Genomic DNA, 23,757 nt, shown 5'->3' with positions numbered 1-23,757 from the left:
GACTTTTGGAAAGATAACATTGAGACAAAATCTGTCTAGGGTACAAAAGATTGGTAAGTGCAGGGGGTAGAAGCTTTGTTTAGAGCCTGTATCATCCCTGAGCAAATTATGTTTTTGAATGACACCGTCCAACAAACATTTTGCCTTTGGTTAGCCAAGATCAAAGACATGAACACACCGACCATACCTGCAAGTAATAGCACTACACGGGGGGAGGTCGACGTACATAATATTTTGCATCACAACAGATCAGATCCGGAATGGAAAAAATGGTTGCTCTGGCCCACCGACACATACTGTCAAGATCGATTCCTGAACAAAACATAGGGTTTCACCATCAACAGGCCAGACCCACGGTATGTTCAAAGACAGCATCCAGGGGTAGTAACAACATACAGTGTAGGGAAACTCTGCCTTGATTGGCTGTAGAAAGCTACACTGCAGGATGTAAAACAACACTTATCTTTACTTAAAGAAGGAGCAGACCTTAGGGAATTCTTGCTAGGACCGAGAAAACCGCGTCAAAAACGTTTCATATCGCGGTATCTCCGCTGCTTATAATGATATATGGAAGATTACCCAAGCAGAGACTGCAGAACGAATATGAGAAATTGATCGTATTAATTTAGAGAAATCTCTCTCTGTAGTAGACCATGGGTTAACGACTGTCGTCCAGGATATATTCATTGGACAGCATTTTGTCTTCTGCCATAGACATCATGGAACAAGACTTGGTCATGTGGCAACATGGTCAGTCTCAATTACGTTCTATAATGCTATTAGGATGGACGCTCCAAAACTTGCGTTCAAGCTATGTGCCTTGGCGTTTAATCAACACTACATCACTGTTTTTAGAATTCAATCTCACTGAAAAACAGATCAAACTGGAACAAAGTGGAGCAGACTATACAGCGCTGAGCAATGAAACACTGGATAAAATTACCATTTACGGTGGCAGAAAAAACAGCTACTGAGTGGATCATGCATGGTAACATTACTCTGCCTGTTACAACTTTCCATTTTCATTATTGCCTAAAACATATACCAGCAGGCAAAAATGAAAGGTTGGATAAAGAATACATCAAGACATCTTGGGATTTACCTTACACACACAGATGTTGGAGTGAGGAGGCGTGAAGTGTTTCTTAGCGGTACAAACCGTGAAAACGCACTAAGCGGTTCTCTCCTTTGTCAGGGTATTAATTTACACGGTGCCTGCGATGCTTCCACTACAAACTTATCCTGTCTCCTGCAAGGCTCACCAGCTGCAGTGATTACTCCAATTTTTTGACTACTTTCAAAAGGAAGTTACCTCAAGCTGAATGATCACAGCTGCTATGGCATGTTACCAGGTATCCCATATCTAGTAACGCTTACATCCAGGGTCACTTGCTGTATGCAAGTCTTGTTTCCACAAATACAGACAGTCAGGGAGTCGCCTCTATGGCCTTCACTGAACATCTCTATTATACGAATTGATACTCTAATCAGAATGAAAGCCATTCTTTTACAACAAACTGGGCCACTAACCTCGGCCAAAGAAACCTATGCTCTACAAGTCGCAAGGACTTCTGCCGAGATACAAGCTCTTTTGAAAACAAACTGTCCTATAAATTTCTCAGAAATGTTGGAACGCATCTTAAACATGTCTGATACGAGCGGTATTGTACATGTATTTAAGACCGTGTGTTCAGGACTGTTAGCACCTTTTCAAGCAGTCATCGGAATAATTCTCAACTTTGTGCACTCTGCGTTTTGTGGACTGCCACTACTTTTTGGACTTGTTGCAGGGATCCTATTTTTGCTCCTACCGCTCCGATATGGCAAGCCAAATCATTAGCGTCACTCCGAGCACTATAGAGAGAACTCTATTGGAGATGAAGTGTCGTGAGCGCATTGTTCACATTTTAGGTTTACCTCATCTACGAGAATTAAATACCACATGGTTTCTGTCATTCAGACCAATCTGGCAAGATTGCATCTTACCTATTCTACGCTGCCTGCTTTGCGGTGACGAATGCGTGCTAGACATCTGTCTAACACTCCCATCAGTCATGCCTATGGATATCGATACTCTGCTGGACCCGGTTAAGGCCCATGCTGTGTGTTGTCCCCAGCGGCTACCAATCCTGATGACGGCATTTATTGAGATCTCACAGACGCAAATTGCTACTGCTGAGGTACAAGAGTAAACAACAGGCACGCAGATAACATCCGATACGAACATTGCTGATGCGACTAATGCTGACGGCGATGCTTCTCATCTATGTGCGGTTAGTTTTCTAAGCGAGGTAATCCAACTTTCACTTACAACGGTTGACGACTTTTTGTCTACAGGGTTAGAAGATTTCATGTTTTCACCATCCCCATACACTGCCTTTTGATTCAGCACACAGTGTACCGGGAAGGCTCTGTATTTGGCCTTCATTTTTCAAAACAAAGACTAAACTTGGAACTTTTTCCTAGGATTAATTTTTTTTCTCCGAATTTGGATTTTTCTTTTTATGGCACAGTAATCTGCTTATAGTAGAACTATTCATAGACAACAGAATTCTTTGATACACTTTCAGAGACAATATGTCACCTTGTCAATACCAACTGATTTATGTAACTTAGCATGAAATGGTTTCGGCCTTTTTTCTTCTGTATTTACAAGCCATTTTATAATGTGTATATATATGTATGTTCATTATATGCTTAGAATGAAACATTGCTTTTATATGTACAGCACCAGCGCATTTTTATGCATGGCAACTGTTTTTATGCATTTTACAACATATTTTTTAGACATGTTGTTAGCCATCCATATGAAGCTATATTTTAGATATGTTTAACATGTTTAGGATTTAGTAATGACGTTCATACGAAAGTGGAGTGGGTGTTGTGTGTCGATTTAGATACCATTTATAGGTTTCCAGATTAATGTCCTTATATAGGCACAATTCGCATTGCCCATATTTAGGCATAGAAATCCTTCCCTTATTTAGGCATTATCCATGCTAACCAAATACAAGCATGGCCACCTACATCCATTCATCTACGTCACAACGAGCTCTAGGAAAGCCAGACACTTAAGCCTTTAGGACTTCCCCTTGCTTGGATATTGATTTATCCAAGAACTCATTTATTATGCATAAACATCTATTCCTTAGGGGTTCATTCATGACGTTATTCTGCCCGACTTTTACGTCAATACTGGCATTCCTAAACACCTTCAAGGTGTAAATATACCTTCACTTACCATGGCAAACCACGGTTCGGCTGCCTACTTGCACGACGCGGCTCGCCACAGCAAGTTCGGAAGGAAGTCAAGTCCCCGCCTGACGCACTGACCAGACGCGGTCATCCTCCTCGCAGAGAATCCAGCTCCAGTGTTTCACTCCCCTTGCGGGGTGTTGGAGATCGAGATTCAGAAAGAGATTCCAACCTCACTCATTCTAAGGTATGGAGCGGACTTGAACCTAGAGGGACTTTTGGCAAATCTTCACAACTATAGCTAAACTAGACTATAGACAAACAGCACATACTTCTTACCTCGTACTACACTTAGGTTAGTTACACTGGGGTAGAACTAGATGGAAGCATCAGATGAGTATTAACATTTTAGCCTGTGTTATTTACGTATGTATTTTTATGAATATCTGTCATAGCTACAAACCATGCTATTGCAGTATTATTTTATCTTACTACTAAAGCTGTACATATTATACTTCACATTCTGTCTTACGATTGTAGCAGTTCATATCTCTTGCACGAGAAAGAAGACTGTTCAATAAACCCTTTTTATTGAAACTCCCGTCTATTTCTGTGTAGCTCTGTAGAAACAAAGCATGCTCGATTGACTGAGTGAAACGTATCTATTGTTTCCACGATTCTGAGATTGTTCCGATTCTAAGGGAAACAAAGTTGTCATGTTTATGCGGTTGTCAGAAACTAATCCCTTCTGGTTTATTCAAGAAGTATTCTAGTGACCTCTGAGGTAGCTGGCACACACAAGTAATTAAGTTTAATGTACTCGATCGAGACATACTGACCTCAGTCCTATGTCAAAACGTTAGTGTATATTATTCTAATGCGCAGAGCCTATCAGGGATATAGGAACTACACTACAATGCCGTATACGGTAGAGAAATGATCTAGCTGCAGATTCCTTACCTTTTAATTTACCAGGTGTCAGGCTAGATCTGGAAGATTTTGCTTCGATCAATACCACATGCGCCCCACGTGACGTCGTCAGACACGCTGGAAGTGACGTCAGCATCACCTATATAGGCCAAATCAGCACACTGACTTCAGTTACTATTCAAGCTTAAAAAGCATAGCCATGAAGAGTACTGGCATTGGTGTGTTTTGAAGAAACTAGGGCACTGAAAGTGAACAGCCCTGACCCAAGAAATTTGTCTACAGCATGGGGAGGATATGTGGGTTGGTAAGGAATCTGCAACTAGATCATAACTCTACCAGATAAAGGTAAGCAAATTGTCTATCTGATATAGACATCTAGCCACACATTTCTTAATTTTGAATAGATACCCAAGTAATGCCATCCCTGGATGAGGGACTGTGGACAAACAATTTATACCAGGAAGTCCTGCAGGATTGAGTGTCCTGAGGACTTGACTATCCAGGACGTAATGTTTGGAAAACGTGTGCGGGGATGCCCACATTTCTGCCTGACAAAAGTCCAATACTGGGACTCCACGTTGCAAACAAAAGATAGCAGCCTTAGATTTGGTGGAACAAGCCCTTAAGCAAACACAAGGAGATGATGGATAGAGCAATGACACTTTTCAGCTACTCACCCCCAGTCACAGATCTGGGTTGAATCTATCCTTGTTCTTTAGCTGACTTCCCACCCCAATTCAGTACCAGCCATTTGCAAATCAGTCTTGACCCTGATATAGGAAGAAAGCACATTGAATTGAATTCTGATTAGTAGGACCCCAGTTAGATTAGGTCAAAAACAGACTGACAGCAAGCAAAAAGTGGGTGTAACCATGCTAGAAGGATCCTACCTACAGTTGTCCACCCAGAACTCTCTTATGCGGTCAAGGTAGAAAGACAATGCTCTTCTTTGGTCCAGGCGGTGGAGTTGCTCCTCTTACTTAGAGGGATGCGGAGGAGCATAGAAATGGGGCAAGGTTACAGACTGGCCCACGACATGGAGTCACCAGTTTTGGAAGGAAGGAGACCCTAATGCGAAGCACCAATTTGTCAGGGAATCTCGTCAGAAAGGAGGGCTTGGCGATAAAGTCTGCAGCTCGCGTACCCGCCTGGCAGTTACAATTGCCACCAAGAAGGCGGTTTTGATGGTGAGCAGCCAAAGAGGGCAATTATGCAGAGGCTCGAAAGGAGCACACATTAGGAAAGTGAGAACCAAATTATTGTCTTACTGAGGCATAATAAGGGGCAGGCGGGAACATATGTGCAAGGTCTTTTGGGAATCTATGTACAATTGGTGATTTAAATAGGGAGGGTTGGTGAAGCAGCCTCAAGAAGGCAGAAAAAGACAAAATCTATCCTTTCAAGGTGCTTAAAGCAGAGCCCTGCGCAACAAGGGACAAAATAAAAGCAAAAATATTAGAAAGGGAAGCAGAAAGAGGGGTCAATAGACTTTTCTCCGGCAGACACATACTGACTTAAGAGGGGTGGCAGCCTGGCTGCCAGGATTACATTGCAGACTTCGGGTGGAAGGACAAAAGCTATCAACTGCCGCTACTCAATCTCCACGCAAGAAGGTGCGGAGTTGACTGGTTCGAGTGGAGGGCCTTACCCTGGTGCTGCGACATATGATCCTCCCATAAGGGCAGACTTATCGGAGGATCAATGCTTATCTGAAAAAGCTTGGGATACCATGCTCTCGATGGCCCAGTCTGGAGCCACGACGATGACCCAGTGGTATGGGCTGAAAGGTGTACAGGAGGCCTGAGATCCACTCAAGACGAAAAGCATATAAGAGAGAGCGCCACTTTGAAAACTCCAGTGTGCAAAACTGTTGACATTGCAAATTCTGTGCAGCGACAAACAGATCTAACCAAGGCTCTTCCCCACTGTTGAAAGAGACCTTTCACTTCCTCTGAATAGAGACGCCACTAGAGATACATTAGGCATCAATGGCTGAGTCCGTACACCCTGGCACTCAGGAAACCTGCCAGGTGTTGAACCACCAGGGTTATTCCCTGCTGTCCACCCATGTCCAGAGACACAGAACCTCTTGACCAAGAGTCCACGACCCCACTATGCCCCATTTGTTGCCGTACCAAATGGTGGTGGAGCTGTCTGTTAACACTTGCACTAGCCTTCCTTTGATGGAAGGCGGAAAATGTTTTCAATGCCATTCAGATCTCATAGAGCTCCAGCATGTTGATTTGGAGTCCAGATTCCACCGGATATCAGATGGTCGGCCCATTCCAGGAATGAAGCATCTGTCACTACTGAGGGATCTGGTTGGGGAAGGGAGATGGGTCTGTCTCTGACCCAATATTCAGTTCGTCAGCCTTCACTACAGGTCTCGTGTAGTTCCGTCCGAGATCTGGACCATGTTGGAGATATTACCCTGATGCTGTGACTACTGGAACTTCAGGCTCCACAGCACGACTATTCCATCTGGCATGTGTCACTAGCAGGATGCAGGAGGCCATGAGGCTCAGTCATACTCACCGAAATCCAGTATAGCGGTTGAAACATCAGTATCATAGCCTAAATGTCCTTGACTCGCCATTCAGGAGGATTAGCTCGAAACTGCACTGTATCTAGAACTGCTCCGATGCAAGGGTGGTGGTGTACTGAACTAAACTCTGGCTGCCTGACCCACATTGTTGGAATGAACCGAGGCCGTGCAAGGGTTGCTGAACTTGTGCTGCTCTTTGGCTGGAGTATGGCTGAAATCCCCTTCCATAGCCAAGAAAGACGCAAAGGCAGACAGGGGACATGCTGCCACTGAGAGACCCAAGGATTTGGCCGTAGCCCATGAGTCCTTAAAGCGCTTCAGTGCCATGTCTGCCTTGTCCCCAAAGAGATGGGTACCATCAAAGGGCATGCCCTTGAGAAAGGACTAGACATCCCCTAAAAAGCCGGAAGTTCTCAGCCAGGTGTGGCATCCGACAGCCACCATCAATGAAATCGAGACGGTTGGGTCGAGATCACATCGGATGGCGAACTTTGCTGCATCTCTCCCATCAGATACTGCTTGGGAAAGGACATCCCAAGCCTCCTCTGGGACCTGCGGCAGCGCTTGCACATCAGTTTTCCACAGAGTGTAGTAACAAAAAGTATGTAGTGCGGGGGCGTGGCTTAGCAAGCCATCATGGCGGACGAGTGCTGAGTGAGCTCCGTTCAGCCTTAAATTAATCCTGCATCATCCTGCTTCTCCGGTCGGTTTCTGTGCCCCAAAGCTACCCCGCAGACTTTGTTAACTGGCATCACTCTGGGCCGAATTCAGCTTTGTAGCGTGGCCTTTGGCAGCTGTGGGGCGTTGCTGAAGGAACGGGCCTGCAGGAGGCGCAGCCTTGCAGCCCTGCGTGAGGCCGGGACGTTGAGTGGGATATTGCCTGGGTCCTTCGGCAGAAGGCGATGCTGCTGCAGGGGATCTGGTGTGCTGCGTGAGTGGGGCGGATCGAGTTCTGGTGAGTGCCTCCTGGACGGACGTCTTCTACGGAGGATTGGCAGCCCCTCCGCGACCGTGACAATCAGCAGGGAGAGCCGCACTGAACGGCGGCTGTGTCACGCTGCGGTGGTGAGGTGCGGGGTCGGCAGGCTGCCGGTCCTTGGCAGAGTCCCTGGCTGTGCTAGTGTCGGCGGCCCGGTTAGGTCCCGATGGGCAAGTGCGTTTCCTCTCCTGCTAGGTGACCTCTACGTCTTGGTGGCTGGCCGGGGCATGCAAGCACCTTTGGGCCCTCTGAGAGCTGGCCTACCATCTGCTGGCGCCCCCTCTGCTCATCGGGCGCTTCTGCCTTCCTCCTCCCTCTAGGGTGACCAACCGTCCGTAAATTTCACGGACAGTCCGTAATTTCGTCCTTCTGTCCGTTGTCCGTGAAGGATTCTTTAACGGACGCCATTTGTCCGTAATTTTAACCAGGCACCGATCGCACCACCCTAAAAGCGGCACAGCTTCCACCCACCTCCCTTATTGACTCTGATGCTGTACCAAGGCTCAGATACCGGGCAGCATTGGAGAGGCACAGCGGGATGGCAACCCTCACAACTTCAGCCCTTGATGAGCTGTTAAGAGGTTTTGAAGGTGACCGAGAGGGAGGGGCTGCAGCTGCAGGGGCATCTATTCAGATGCAACCAGCCCTGAATGCTTCATGTTTCTGCAATTTAGAGGGGCCTCACACATTCCCTTTCTGCCCAGGGCCCCAAACATCCTAGAACCGGCCCTGATTACTCTGAGGCAGCACGTGGTTCTCTTCACAGAGCTTAATTACTGTCACTAAATTGTAAGCAAACCTCGGTTATTCAAACATGCAGTCTATAATGTAATAAAATAAAGAAATGGCACAATCGCACCCACACTGATTAACAAAGTATGGAGGACAATCTGTTAAATCAGTCCTCTTGGAGTATCTCCTTTAAGTACTGTACATCAGTGTGGGGGATGGCAAAACGAACATTTTAGAAAGAGAGCCTGTCTTGTCCAGGAGGGAGCCCTACCCCCACCCTGGAAGGGCCAAGATGATACCTGAATACTGCATGCCCACCCCTGTGCCCACCCTGGTGGATCCTGTTCCCCCTCTTGTGATGGCTCCTGCCCCCCCCCCGTGATGGCTCCTGTCCTCCCATGTGGTGGCTCCTGCCCCCCCCCCCGCCCCTCCCTGTCTGTGAAGGCTCCTGTCCCCCTGTGGTGGATCCGGTCTCCGCCCTGGGTGGCTTCTGCCCCAGTCCTGGAATGGCTCCTGCAGCGAGGGTGAAGTTCTTGATGAGCCTCTTCTCAAAAAGGATCAGCTCAAAATTAATATGGAAAGGTGGGCGAGTGAGTAAGTGAAGGGATGGGTGGATGGCTGGATGAATTAGTGAAAGGGTGAATGGGTGAACTAAAGATTGAATAGATGGAGAATGAGAGAGGATGGATGGATGAATTGATGAGTGAGTGGAAGGATGGATGAGAGAAAAGGTAAATAGCTGGATGTATGGGTGGAAGGGTAGCTGGATGGGTAAAAGGGTGGATGGATGAGTGAAAGGATGGATGAGTGAAAGGATGGATGAGTGAAAGGATGGATGATGAGTGAGTGGATGGATGAGTGAAATGATGGCTGGATTGATGAATTGATAAGTGCAAGGGTGAATGGATGGACGGATGAGTGAAAGGGTGGATGTAAGGATGGATGAGTGAGTGAAAGGGAGGGTAGATGGACAAAAGGATGAATAGATGAGTGAAGGAGTGAAAGGATAGATGGATGAGAAAAAGGATGGATGAGTGATAGGGTCAATGGATGGATTCAAGAGTGGATGAGTAGATGGATGAGTAGATGGGTGGGTGGATGGATGGATGGAAGGAAGGAAGAAAGGATGGCTAAGTGAAAGGGTCGATGGAGAGAGAAAGGGAGGATGGATGGATGACAAAGGGTGGATGGGTAGAAGAGTGGATGGATGAGTGTACAGATGGATAGGGTGGATGGATGATGGATGGATGAGTGAAAGGATGGATGGATGGATGAGTGAAATGATAGATGGAAGGATACATGATGGATAGGTTTGCAAATGGTTGAATATGTGGTCTTACTTATATAGTATTGCGCGACCTCCTCTGATGTGTCTGTGAAACTTATCTATTGTCCTGAAGATTTGTCCTGAATTTTGACCTCCTGTCCTGAATTTGTGTCCTGAATTTTGACCCTTTGTCCTGAATTTTTACACTCACCGTCCTGAATTTGCACCAATGCCCGTTGGTCACCCTACCTCCCTCCCTCCGCACGCATAGGAACGGGGGTTCGGCAGTTTTATCGGGCCACGGGGGGAGTCAACTAGAGGCCCCGTGAGGTGGGCACGTGTGGCCTGTGGGTGACGGGTGTGCTCGCTAACTCATCCCGCTGCTGGGTGAAGGACAGATGCTGCGCTTTCTCCCTCCCTCCCTCCCGTCGGGCCGCGCAGGGGTGTCTCGCTGGGGGCTGGCCATCCATCCCTATCTTTAGCGCCCGCAGAGCGAGCCACACTGATCTGCAGCAGTGTAGGGTAGTAGGGGAGAGGCACCGGGAGTAAAGACAGTGGGGGCAGTGGCCCCGGTGAGTGTCGGAGTGTGCGTCCCTTCCTCCTTGCCCAGCAGTACCCTCGCATCAGCAGCCAATCGGGCTGCGCGAGCACCCTCAGTGTCCCTTGAAGATCAGGGTCAGGCATTTGGCAGCGCCCTTCCTTCTATCTGGGTGCCTCGGGCCCCCCCCCTCCCCTTGCGGGGCGCAAATTGAGTTCTGCGGCTTTGTCCCCTCTCACTATACGGATCGCCTCCATCAGCAGTCTATCGGGACGTCTTCGTGGGCTCCTGGTGGCAGACCTGGTCCGCTACGCTCCTTGGGGTGCTTATCAATCCTTAGTCGGGGGCTCTCAGCTCCCCTCTTGGATAGTGGTGCGTTCTTCTGGTGCTCGTAACTGGTGGGACCGCTGGGGCTGTGCTCCCCCAATTGCTGTTTCCCCTGACTAGACTGGACGGCCTCCCATACCCGAACTGTGCTACGCTGATTGCAGGCAGGACATTGTCCAGGGCAGGGGGTGGAGTGCTGTCGACCATGACGAGAGATAAGCCGGGGGGGGGGGGGGGGCGGTCATCAAAGCAGAGCACATTTTACAAATTTACAGGCCTGGGGGCCTCTGCTGCGGCATCCGGGGGGGTCACAGGGTGCTGTGGCTGATAATGCCACCCTCATGGCTGCCATCACCCAGTCCAGGGATGTTCTAGACGCCAAGATCGGGGCAGTTGGCTCTGACGTCATGCTGCCGGGGCAGGACCTGTGGAATGCAGTCACACGCATCACAGAGACTAGGATTTTGGGTGTGGAGGATGTCGTTACCACCCTGCAGCAGCGGGTGACTTTTCTGGAGACCACCCAACGAGGCCTTGTATCGAGAGTGGAGGACGCCGAGGGGAAAGCTTGGCGCAATAATCTACACCTCGGATTCCCGGAGGGTTGTGAAAATGGGGACATGGAGATGTTCCTCACTGACTGGCTGGAGGGCTTGCTTCCACCGGGGGCATAATCTACATTTTTTGTGGTGGAGCGCGCCCATAGGGCCTTAATGCTCCACCGGGAGCTCGCCCGAGGCCCGTCATTGCCAAGCTACTTAATTAGCATGACCGGGACGCTATCCTGAAGCAGGCTAAGGCCAAAAAACCGCTGCTATTTGATAACGCCCGCATCCTGATTTTTCCAGATTATACGAAACAGGTTCAGCAGCGGGGGCAGTCTTTTATGGCGGCCAAGGCCCGCCTTTGAGAATTCAAACCCCCCTATGCATTGCTTTATCCAGTTCGGCTGCGTGTGGTGTATAGGTCCCGCACCCACTTCTTGGACTCACCAGAGGAGGTGTTCCTATGGACTGACTAAACAGTACGACTACATCCCCACTCGCTGCCAGGGAGTGAGTCTGACTCTCCCTCGAGCTGGGCGGCCCAGAATCAGCCCAAACCGAAGGGGAGAGGTAGCAGACGTTCCAGGTCCAGGCGGCGCTCCCAGTCATGTTGTGCCTCCTCTCTGGCTGGATTGGCCTCACGACAGCATGCGTCAGCAGATTAGCCGTGGGCAGGGAATACGTTTCCAAGGTCCCGAATCTACTGCGTCGACCGGAGAAGAACAAATGAAGGCCTGTCTCTCTGTGGGAGCTTAACGGACAGAGAGAGGGCCAGCTGACAATGGGTTGTGAGTTGGTGATCCATTAGCGGGTGGGACCTCATTTTGGAGTCAACCTGCTCTGCCTGCCGCGACAGGTACTTCACTGTTATTGGGGTATAGGGGGGGGGGGGGGGGGGGGACTGTTGGGTTGTGTTTGAGGGGGATTTTGTTTCTTGTTTGCACTGTCCTACATTATTCCAGAGTCAACTTGTGCGTATTACATATTGTCATCTGTGTCATTGACTTATATGGATCCCTTTAATGGCAGCTATGTTGGGTAGTACACAATATATCTCTGGGTCCCTTCGGATACTTAGCTGGAATGTCAGAGGGGCGCTTAAAAAGCTTAAATGTGGTACTATTCTTAAACAGGCTAAGCGCGCCCACACAGATATTCTGATTGCAGGAGACGCACCTCATGGGGACGAAGGCGTTGTGTTTTCAACGTTTTGGCTATGTACATGTCTTCCATTCAGGGTTTGTGAGGGGGTCCCAGGGGGTTGCTATCCTGATCCATCGCCGGGTTTCCTTAACACATGTTAAGACATGGGGGACACTCAGGGCAGATACTTGTTCGTACAAGGCACAGTGGGTGGAGACACAGTGGTGCTGGGGAGTGTATGCCACCCCGCCTCTGTCCTGGGGGTTGGGGAAGAGACTTATGACCCTTGGGCAAATATACCGGATGGCCTGGCAGTTGTAGGTGGGGACTGGAACGATGTGATGGATGCGGCCAAAGATCGGTGGAGGCTGGGGGGCTCACTAGAGGACCGACAACCCACTAAACTTTTCTCCCTAGTGACGGGCCATGACAGGGTGGACTCTTGGCGCAGGATACGTGGCTCAATACAGGGATACACCTATCTCTCAGCGGTGCACTACTCATATTCCCGCCTTGACTATATATTTGTCCCCCAGGCGATTAATAGCAGGGTGGTGGCGGCTGACATCCTTCCACTGGGGCTTTCGGATCATTCGCTGGTGGCCATCACTATATGGGCAGGCAGGGCTCATGGGCCTTTCCGGTGGCGCCTCTCGGCCTGGAACCTCCAGCAGGAGGACTATAGGGAACGGATGGAGGATGCCATCGATAAATATTTGGATTTCAATTTCGGCTCGGTGCAGGAGGCTGCACCTCTGTGGGAGCCAATGAAGCCCACAATTCGTGGGGTGGACATTTCCTTCTGTGCGGCGGCCCGCAGAATGTGAAGGGAGGCCCTCATACGAGCGGAAGCTGAAATTCTAGGGCTTGAGGTGCGCATCAGAGAAGAGGGGGAGGGGGGGCAACTGGTTCGCCGCCAACTGCTGCTAGCGCAACAGGACTATACGCATCTTCTCTTGGATGAGGCCCGCCAGGCAGCAGGATCTACCAGTAGGGGGGACAAATCTAGTAAGTTGCAGCATAGACTGTGCCAGGGGTCATCCGCCCCAAGGCTCTCCCTGGTATTGTGGGACCGGATGTGATACCTATTTCTGACTCTGAGAGCTTTGCTATGTATTACGCAGAACTCTATGCCCCAAGAAATTCTTATCGGCAGAGGTAATAGGTCGCTTCTTAGATGACCTTCCACCTAAGGCCCTCTCCGACAAAGTGCGTGTGGCGTTAGATCGCCCACTCACTGAGGATGAACTGGGAGCTGCCCTAGGAGACCTGCATCCGGGGTCCAAACGGTTTCCCGAACAAATTCTTTAAACGATATTTCTTGCAGTTGGGTCCCCATTATCGAAAAGTGGTGGAGGAGGCCAGGGAACGGGGTCGCCTGCCCAACGATTGGAGACATGCGGAGGTGGTGGTGTTCCACAAGCCTGGTAGACCTCCTGATCACCATGCATCGTATTGCCCGATCTCCCTCCTGAACATTGAGGCCAAGATTCTAGCCAAGGCGTTAGCTAATCGTCTCCGACCACATATTACCTCCTTAGTTCATCCCGATCAGGCTGGGTTTAAGCCCCATTGGGCAACCCGTCACAATTTTCGGAGGGCGCATATTGCTGTTGCGACTGTCCGGGGATTGGGGGAACAGGCAGCGTTATTGCTTGCGGATATGGACAGGGCATTTGTTTCTTTAAGCTGGCTGTATCTATTTGCACTGCTGCGCAGGTTGAACATAGGGCCTCGTTTCCTGTCATATCTAACCCTGCTGTATACGGATCTAACTGCATCTGTGTGTGTTGCGGGATCCGTCTCCTCCACGTTCCCTATTGGGCGGGGCCACCAGACAGGGGTGTCTGATGTCCCCCTACTTGATCACATTAGCGATTGAGCCCCTAGCTGCCTTGGTGCGGATTGATGCTCAAGTGACCGGTCTTGAATGGGCACACGGGCTGTCGGACCGTGTCGTCCTGTACGCCGATGATGTGCTGTTCTTTCTCACTAATCATGCAGATTTTTGGGGAAAACTCTGGCCTATACATGAATCCCTGGAAGTCCACCCTCAGGGTCTTGGGCGGTAGAGGCGAGCTTGGCTCCTGGTCATCTTCGGTGCAGGTGGTGTATGAGGGGATTAAGTACCTGGGAGTGTTCCTATCGGATTCTCCTACCACATCCTGGGATAGGAATTTGGCGCCTGTATGGGACCGTGAACAGGAGGACATTAAAAACTGGTCTCACATGCCTCTGTCTATATATGGCCGGACGGCTATTTTCAAGATGGTTTCGCTCCCACACCTGCTGAACCAACTGCACAACCATCCGTATCCGATTCCCCCTAGGTGGTTCTGTCAGGTTAATGAGGCCCTGGGTTAGTTTCATTGGGATGGTGGCGTGGCAAGGGTGGCCCTGCGGACTTGCTTTCAGTCTACATACTGTGGGGGCTTGGCGACCTCCGATATCTTGTCTTACTATATGGCCTTGCACTGGTTTGTCCTTAACGAAAGGTGGTATGGGGGTAGGACGGACCCGGCATACGCTGTTAAAATGACGGTGTATGGGGGAACACACTTTATATACACTTCTCTACTCTGCACAGTTGAGACGCTCCCTGCTGTCTGCCACACTGACTGTTTTCCAGATCTGGAGGCAGGCGCTACAGAGAATGGGTTGGTGGAACAGGTTGACTCTGGAGACCCATCTTTGGCACAATGGGCGCCTACCACACCTGGCGGCTCTTTCTGGATTCCGCGGCTGGGACAATATCGGGATCTCCACCCTGGGTGACGATTTGTGGGACCGGTCTTGAAATACTTTCAGGATATAAAAAAAGACTTCCACATGCCGAAAACCCAATTCTTCAAATATTTGCAGTTCCGACATGCCATTTCCCCTAGCTTGGAGGGATTGGAGATGCTGGCAGAGTTCAGTCCAGTAGAGGCCAAAGTGTTTATAGGAGACCTCCAAGATCACAAGATCTCTAAAATATATCAGTCCCTAGTCATGCATAGTTCCCCTTCGCTGCAGCATCTGAGGGAGACCTGGGAGGGCGATGTAGGTCAGATGGAGGAGGAAGATTGGACAGAGGCCTTGGCCTCTCCGCGGGGGGCGGCCATTGCAATGAGCCTACGGCTTATCCAGTTCAAATATCTCAATTGGGTATATTATACCAGGGTTAGGTTGTGGAGGGCAGGCTTGGTGGCTTCCCCTGTGTGTCTCCGATGTGAACATGAGGAGGGTACCGTGCTACATACTGTCTGGCACTGCTCCGTACTGCCGCGATTCTGGAGGGGGAGTGATGGCCTGCCTCTCTGAAGTGTTGGGTTGGGACCTTCCCCATTCATCGAAGCTGGTTCTCCTACATGTCATGGAGGGAATTGGGGGCAACATCTACAAGCTTCTGGAATTTACCCTAGCTAAAAGGGATATCGCTAGGGCCTGGAAGGCAGCGTGGCACCCTCTGTCTCTGCCTGGAAAAATGGTCTGGATTTCTGTATGGGTCTTGAGACCCCAATCTTTGTGGCCAGGGGTTATTGTTATGATGTGTTGCTTTGGACTGGACGGCAGTGCAATGGGGGGTGGGTTGGGGAGTTACAGTTTTAAGATAAATTCTTCATTTGTATTGCTTTTCATTTTCTCCTGAATACACATGAAAATGGTCAAATTCCATTGGTGTATATTGATGCTGCAGAAGTTTCTGGGACACAGAGCACTGCATTATATGTGATACTTTGACAAAACACGCATGTAGATGTAGATGCCTGGACTACCAAGCTCTCTGGCATAGGGTGGGTAGTGAACATTTGGATCACCCGGAGAAGGGCGGTGGTGGTGGGCAATCGTCCTATACACAGGAGCCCATATGCTGGGCTTGGACAAGGTTCCAAGTAGGACGTCAGTGATCGCATCATTAAACGGGAATACGGGTTCTAAAGAGGAAACTCCAGGCTGCAGCACCACCAGCAAGATATCAGGCTTGATTGCTGTGGTGGAGCAACAGGCGGCTGAGGCACATGGCCTTCAGCTTCATTCAGTGACAGAGACGGTGCCCCCGTGGGAAAGGCATGCCAGTATTTGGAGGAGTATCCAGCCTCACCCAATTCCTCATACCAGTCCATTTCCTGCTCAGGCTGGTCCTCTAAAGAGTCCAGCAAACCCTCTCAATCTTCTCCTACTCCTACCCCTTCAGAATAAGGCTAAGGAAACTACCTATGGGGTAGATGCATACAGCTAGTGCCCATTTAGTGTCTGTTGTCAACAATATCTTATTTGGTGAGATGGTGCGTATCAGAATGAATTGCAGCTCAGATTAGACTTTTTTGAACAACTCTAATATAAAACAGAGATTTAGAAATAGAGGCTATGATGAGGGTTCTCGGACTAAGGCAGAGAATAGAAAAAGCTGGATGGCCAGACAAAACACACTCACTATGAGGCCTTTTGGGAAAAAGAAAACGGACACAAAGAACCAGCTTTCCTTTGTAACCCAGTTTACCACACAAAGTGACAAATTGTACAGAATCCTTGGGAAACACTGGGGACTGTTGACAGATTATGGGGCTTGAAAAAAACTTAACCAAAAAGCTGAAAATCACCTACCGGAGAGATAAAACCATACGGAACTGGTTGTGCCCTAGCTATGCTACAACCACCAAAAAGAGAACATGGCTACCCCCAACTATACGGGGATTTTACACTTGTAATGATTGAAATGTGTGCCCATATGGCATGAATGAAACCAAAAGCTTTATTTACAACACAAGCCAAACTTATGATCATAGACATCTGATTAACAGTAAGACCAAGTTTGTTGTTTATGTGATTGGATGTGGATGCAAAAAGATCTATGTAGGGAGCACGATCAGACCCCTCAAGTAGCGCATACAAGAACACACACGTGCTATAAGAAATAATGACATGAGGTACCCACTTTCTTACCATATGAGAAAGCAACATAGGGACAACAACAAAATATGGTTTCTTGGAATTGATCATGTTCCACCCGACCCTGGTAGTTAATTGGCATTAAGGTGCAAGGAGGCGGCATGGACAGGCTGGCTACGCAGCATAGAGAGAGGACACAACACTGACGATGATTATTATTTGTGAGGAGTCTCTGCACCTCATAGTGTGTCACAACTGCGTTAGGCCAAGTCAACTTATTACTTGGCTTGAGAGAAGATGTGTGTATACACCTGTATCTGTAACAATTGTGTAACATGGGGAACGAAGTTCACCCTGACGTCGTCTAATAAAATATTTTGGGAAATATCAGAACAAAAGTAAATGCCCATGTACAAGTTAATTGGGGGACTTAAGGACAGGCCCTCTATCTTTGTATTTTTTTATATTCTGTAGAGATCGTGATTTTGTCTTAGGGCGTCGTGTTGCATATATAGTGGCACCCTGCCCACCTGTCGCCAATGTTTGATTATTGATAATAGAATCTTGTTCATGATGATATTAACTTGAGCCTTGGATAACTTAACTTTTCGAGACTTGATCTTATTAGTTATAATCATGTTGATATATTATACTCTGGCCACTTTTAGTACATAAAGGTCGCGTAATTAGGTACCTTTATAGTATGGCCGCTCCTTTGGCAGTACTACATTAGATCGACTCATGTAACCACACGCAAGTGTCCCCTATCTTAATCTTTCTTGAATTGGCTTTTTGCAAAAAAGCATGCGATTTGCAAATAAGGAGGTACTTTTCTCCTTGCCGTCCTAGTCCCCCGCCCTCCTACCCCCCTTTAGACATTTCTAAAGTGGACCCCTGTCATTCTTCTTATACTTACTTGGCCCGTGATGGTGGCCGTCGCTTGGGCAGAACTACACTCGGCGAGTCACGTTAAACGCAACGCGTACGGTTTAGGGGTAGGTAAGAGCATAGGGTAGAGTAATGGATATTTTAGGGTTTGGGGAAGGTATAGAGTGGTAAGGGCATTTTTAGTGTTTAGCAGTGGGTAAGGGAAATAGGCTATAAGGGTGTTTTTAGGTTTAGTTTTTTTATGGTTTAGTGGTGGGTAGGGGTATTTGATGTAAGTGTTTTTAGGATTAAAGGGTTGGTGAGGGTATTGGGTGATTTTTGGTAGGGTGGGTAGGGGCATATGGTGTTAAAAGTATTTCTTAGGGTCTAGGGGTGGACAGAGGCATATGATGGTAAGGGTAATTAATAAAGGGATGTTCGGGGTTGTGTTCCCAATAAAAGCAAATTACATTATTTTTTAAAGTGTGGGGGACATGAGGGGGCTCTCACCCTCCCCCAAAACATATATATATATATATGTATACATATATATATATATATACATTATCTACTGGCGGTCGCCAGTAGATAGTTATAGTTAGGACCCTGTTTCCATAGGAAATCCGCAACATTCTATTTGGAATAACTTTGGCGCCGGTCGATGAATCCTCGCGAAATGTTCAAAATAGGTGGGGCGCTACGCTCCGCTCCTACCCTGAAAGTCTCGGGGGGATTCGTCAAGCGGGGGCTGAGAAAAAAGGGGGGTCCCAAAACGCTTTTTTCCCATGCATTTTTCCATAGGACCTTTAGACACAGCTACAGCCCGAACGGCTGAACAGAGTTACTTGAAATTTGGCAGAGAGGTAGTCCTCAGGTCAAGGAAGTGCCTTTTGTAGGTCTGGTGTAAATCTGTTCAGTAGTTCCTGAGAAAATAGCATTTAAATCAATATATATATGTGGGCGGAGCCTAACCACACATCTCATCCTGAGATCTGATTGGCTGTCAGCACTTCATCCAAGAAGTGTTGGCAGCCATCTTGGGACCAATATACATGATAGCACCTCATTAAAAAGCATTGCAGTTAATAGAAGATTTTAAGACTTTAGTTACATTATAAATCATTTGTTGATGGTACCATACTCATTTTAGGAATTGTGGTATGTTCTAAGGTGATTTCACCATGTGAAAAAGCCTTCCGCTGGGATATCATGATTGAGAGAAAAATATTTTCTCATGCTTTTACCACAGAGGTTTGGAAGGTGATCTATAAGCTAAACTGAGAGCTTATTTTCTGTAAATTCACATTATCTTTCTCAGTCATGTGAGAATGAAGTCTGACATTCTCAGTAAAACATGTACATCCAACAAGGGCAGAGACTGTCAGTTGATTCCTTTGTGTTCTACTGCAGCTTTCCAGAGTGTTCCAAAGAACTACTAGAGCGCTAACCGTCCTACTTATGATAAATGTATGGCACACCTGAAGCCATCTTGCTTGGATTAAAGTGGTAACTCTTAAAACATTTAATTTAAAAAGGAACAAAATGAGGGGGTTCATTTTTCCATAAAAAGTATGATTAGTGCTGCAGAAAGAAAAATTAGGGCACATTTTGAGTGACTTCTCAAATCCTCTTCTATTTCATTAAAAAATTCTGACATGCAGACTGAAACATGCACTTTTAATACCAGGAGCAGACTTCCATGGTGAACAGTAGTTTTACTACAGTGATCTAATGAGCAACTAGAGTGCTAACATTCAGAATTCATGGCAAATGTGTGACATATCTGAATACCTTCATGATGGAATCAAAGTAAAAAACTGAAAGCATTTCCGACTGAGGAGACTGCAGTACATGAGGAAATTAGGAAACTTCATAACAAATAAATCTCCCAAGATGGCCACCGGAGACAAAAGAGCCCAAATGTAGCCCAAAATCACCCAGATATAGCCCAAATATAGCCCAATGACAGAAGTGTGCAAAACACTTATTATTTTGTGTTTTTGCAGTGTTATATAGTGCAGACTTGTCAGGTATTGGAGTGCTTTACATGAGCATTGGTTACATCACACAAGAACAAATTCATTTTGGTTGTAGACATGGGGAGACTAAGTGATTTGACCAGAATCACAGAATGTCGAGCTGAAGCAGAAACTTCAACCTGGTTCCCCAGTTGCAAAGTCTGCAGTTCTGGAAGTAACACCACATCCTCTCCCCTAAGTGCAACATTTAATCAAGTTGTCAACTAGATAAAAAAACATAAAGATAACAAATAATTTAAAAGTGCTTTGTCGCTATTTGAAAACTCAGAAAATATGTCCTTATTTTAGTCTTTTAGAGCACTAACCATAATTTTGATGCCAATAAGACCCTCTCATATATGTAATTTCTAAAGGAATGCTCTAGGTATTACACTTTTGATTACATCAAGATGATGTCAGGCGTTCCACACTTTTGTAATAAATATAGAATGTTAGCAATCTAGTTGTTCATTAGGATACTGTTGAGAGGCAGAGGCCAGGGGCACGGACTCTGAAAATTGAAGGCAGGTAGGAGGGTGCAAAGGCAACAATTTAACCACACTGAGCAGGCAGGAAGGGCCGTGGAAGCACAACAGACTATGGAGGGCAGTGGAAAGGGGGGCAGGGGCAACAAACCAACAATACAGGACTTGCAAGAGAGGCTGTTGGAGGGAAGATCTATTACGGGTCAAGGAAGCTAGGGGCGGTCCCCAGAGCCCCGGGAGCCACCACAGAACTGAGCAGGAGAGTGAGTCAGGGACAAAAGGGGCACCTTAATTTGAGCCGGGGTGCCTAGGAACGCTTGCTCCAAAAATGAAGAAAACAGACATATGAGACATGGAATTGGAGGCAGAATACAATGGCAGTTTAATGAGAAGATGCAACTTCAAAGAAACCGCAGAATAGAGACATAAAGTACAAAATACAGAATCCAGATAATCATACAGCTGTCATGATATTCTCTGTATCTCAATTAATGGACTGACAGAGAGAGAGAGAAAACACATCTATAAATGCATCATGAGAAACAAGTTACACCAAGGAAAATGTTACCTAGGGACACTCACATTTACTCTTAGAGCAAGCATTCCTGCAATTACAATACAACATCTTTTAAATGCAAAAGTAAAGAGAACAATGGTTAAACATAACATGACATTTCATATAGGTAAAATAGAATAAGATACTTCAAGCAAAGCAGAGCAAGACATTTTAAGCAAAGGAAGACAGCGCCCAGTTCTTGGGGAAAACCTGCACAGCCTGTTAACCTACATACAGACGGCGAGGTTGTCCGTCGATATCTGTGGGTGCTCCCTTTTTATATCATTTTGTGGGCTCCTTTGCATGCTACATCTACCTACGTATGCTACCCAAAAGCTTTGTCTGCAGATTTTACCAGACATTTCGTCATTTACCCACTTAATGCTGACAATGGACTGGGTGAAAAGGTCAGTCTCTCAGGCCAATCGCTTATCGTAAGTTCCATAGAGCAAGCAGAAAATAATGGGTATTGTACAGGAATTCAATATATTCATGTATAAAATCTCCTCAGTTCTCCTAACTTGACGCTCTGCGGTTGCCACTTCCTTAAAAGCGGGAAACCTGCCCAGGAAGCAAGTACCAGTCCAGGATGCAGCCTACTGTATGTCGACAGCTTCAGGGGGATGTTGAACTTTGATACCGAGCACGGAGCACTCGGGTAGGGTGGGGGCTACTAGTTTGGAGCAGAAGGCCTCGCAGACCTGCCTTCAGACTGCTATACACTAAAATTGCAGAGCTATGGTCAATTTAACAAAGAGGCCTACATATTGAACAGAAGGGCCTACACAGGGGTTTTATGCTGGCTGAGTGGTAAGGATGTCTCAGGATAATTATATAGCAACACAGGACCCGCTGGTCAATTTAATACGGCCTACAAATGCGGCTGGCAGGGCAAGGACAAGGGTCTCATACTTCAGGTGTGGACAGAACGGGCCAGGGACCCCCTGTGATACAAAATCTACCCTCCTTCAAGGCTGTGGCAATGTAATAGACCATTGTGGGCAGAAGGAAGAGGCAATGGTAGTACAACCATACATGCCAACAGACCCGATTCAGCAAGGAAACGTCCAATGTTTTTAAGCTCAAATGGGCTTTATTTGATCTGTCTCCTGTCTACAATATCCTCTTTTTCAATGTAACTCAAAGGGGAAAATCAATACCCCAGTTTTTTTTCAAAATCTCCCTCTTACCAAGTTCAAAATGTTCGCAAGTATGGTACATTGGATCATGGAAGGAAATGGGATAGGGACATGGACTTGGATAACAGAGGACAGGAGAGACATGGAGAGGTGCACCAAACTGACCCTGCAGGGCAGGCATCAGGGTTTGCAGCAGCACAATACACCACACAGGGCATGCAGTACGGGAGTGCAGCACAACAATCCATAGAAAGCAAGAGGGAGGGGACAGGACCATGCACATGGACAACAGAGAACAGAGGGGCAAGAGGCAATGGTAGCTAGCTGACCATAATGGACAGACAGGAGAGAAGGCTGCAGCATAACAGACCATAAAGGGCAGGAGGGACGGATCAGGGGCATTACAATGGAACAGACAAGCCAGGAGGGAGGGAGTAGGGGTCTGCACATGTAAACAGAGGGCTGGGGGCAAGGGGGCAGGGCAGGAGCAGCAAGATAGCCATGGAGGTCAGACAGGATGGGCACTAGAAGCAAGACACAACATGAAGAGCAACAGTGAGACTGTGATGGCATACACACAGACCATGGAGGGAAGGTGGGAGGGGGTCAGGGGCAGCTAACTGACCACACAGGGAAGGTGGGAGGGGCCATGGCAGCACAGAAGACCATGCATGGCAAGTGGGAGGGTTAGTGGCAGCACAATGGCTATGATGGGCAAGAAGGAGGGTGCAGGGGCATGCACAAAGGACGATGGAGGATAGAAGGGAGGGTCAGGACCTGTGCACAGACAAGAAAGTTCAGGGGAAGGGGCCTCACAACAGACCACACGGGGCAGGCAGGAGGAGCAGTTGCAGCACAACGGACCAGGGAGGGCAGAAGGGTGTGGCAGTACAATGGACCATGTAGGACAGGAGGAAGAGGATAGAGGCATGGCATGTGGACAGGCAGGGTGGAGGTGGCAGGGACAGGTTACAGTCATCTGACAATGCTAGGCAGGTGGGAGGGGAGTGGCAGCTCAACAGAACACTCAGAGTAGATAGGAGTGGCAGGTCCATGGGACATGGTGGGCAAAAAGGATGGAGCAGGGGCATGCACAAAGACATCGGAGGGCAGGGGGAAGGAGAATAGGGGCAGCAAGCTAAGCACAGAGTTTAAGCAGGAGGTCAATGATGGGGCATAGAATTGGGCAATGGAAGGCAGGAGGAGTGGACTGGTACATCATACTAAATTGAGGGCAGTGGCAGCACATCAGACCATGCATGGCAGGAGGGAGGAGGCTAGTCCATGGATTCACACAACAGAGGATAGGGAGGAGGGGGATGGGGCAGCAAGCTAACTGTTCAGAGAAGGCGGGTATTAGAAACTTTATTGTTTTTAAAACATTTTGTCTGTGCAAACTACTTAAAATATGAACAAGTATGCAGCATAATCTCACTTTTATTCAGGAAGAAGAAGACGTTAGTGACTGTGACTCCGGGCTCACTTGGCAAAAACACCCCCTGACCCTCCACCCCCTATCGCAAAATGTAATGCCCGTGAAAAGGGTAGGTGAACACAGTGTTATATAGAACATAGTCCTGAGAGCACGATTGAAAATGAAAACTAGATATAGTGTATGG

The 23,757-nt window shown here is 47.7% G+C and overlaps 1 protein-coding gene across 8 annotated transcripts in view; it reads right to left on the bottom strand.

The window, feature by feature from the left end:
* The window catches only part of TDRD12 (tudor domain containing 12), a 3,486,095-nt gene that overhangs the window by 1,916,255 nt on the left and 1,546,083 nt on the right, over positions 1 to 23,757 (bottom strand). The window lies entirely within an intron of this gene.

This window comes from Triturus cristatus, chromosome 12 (genome assembly GCF_964204655.1).
Source record: "Triturus cristatus chromosome 12, aTriCri1.1, whole genome shotgun sequence".
NCBI lineage: Eukaryota > Metazoa > Chordata > Amphibia > Caudata > Salamandridae > Triturus > Triturus cristatus.
The sequence above is the reverse complement of the archived record's forward strand: the minus strand, read 5'-3'. Positions and strand labels throughout refer to the sequence as shown.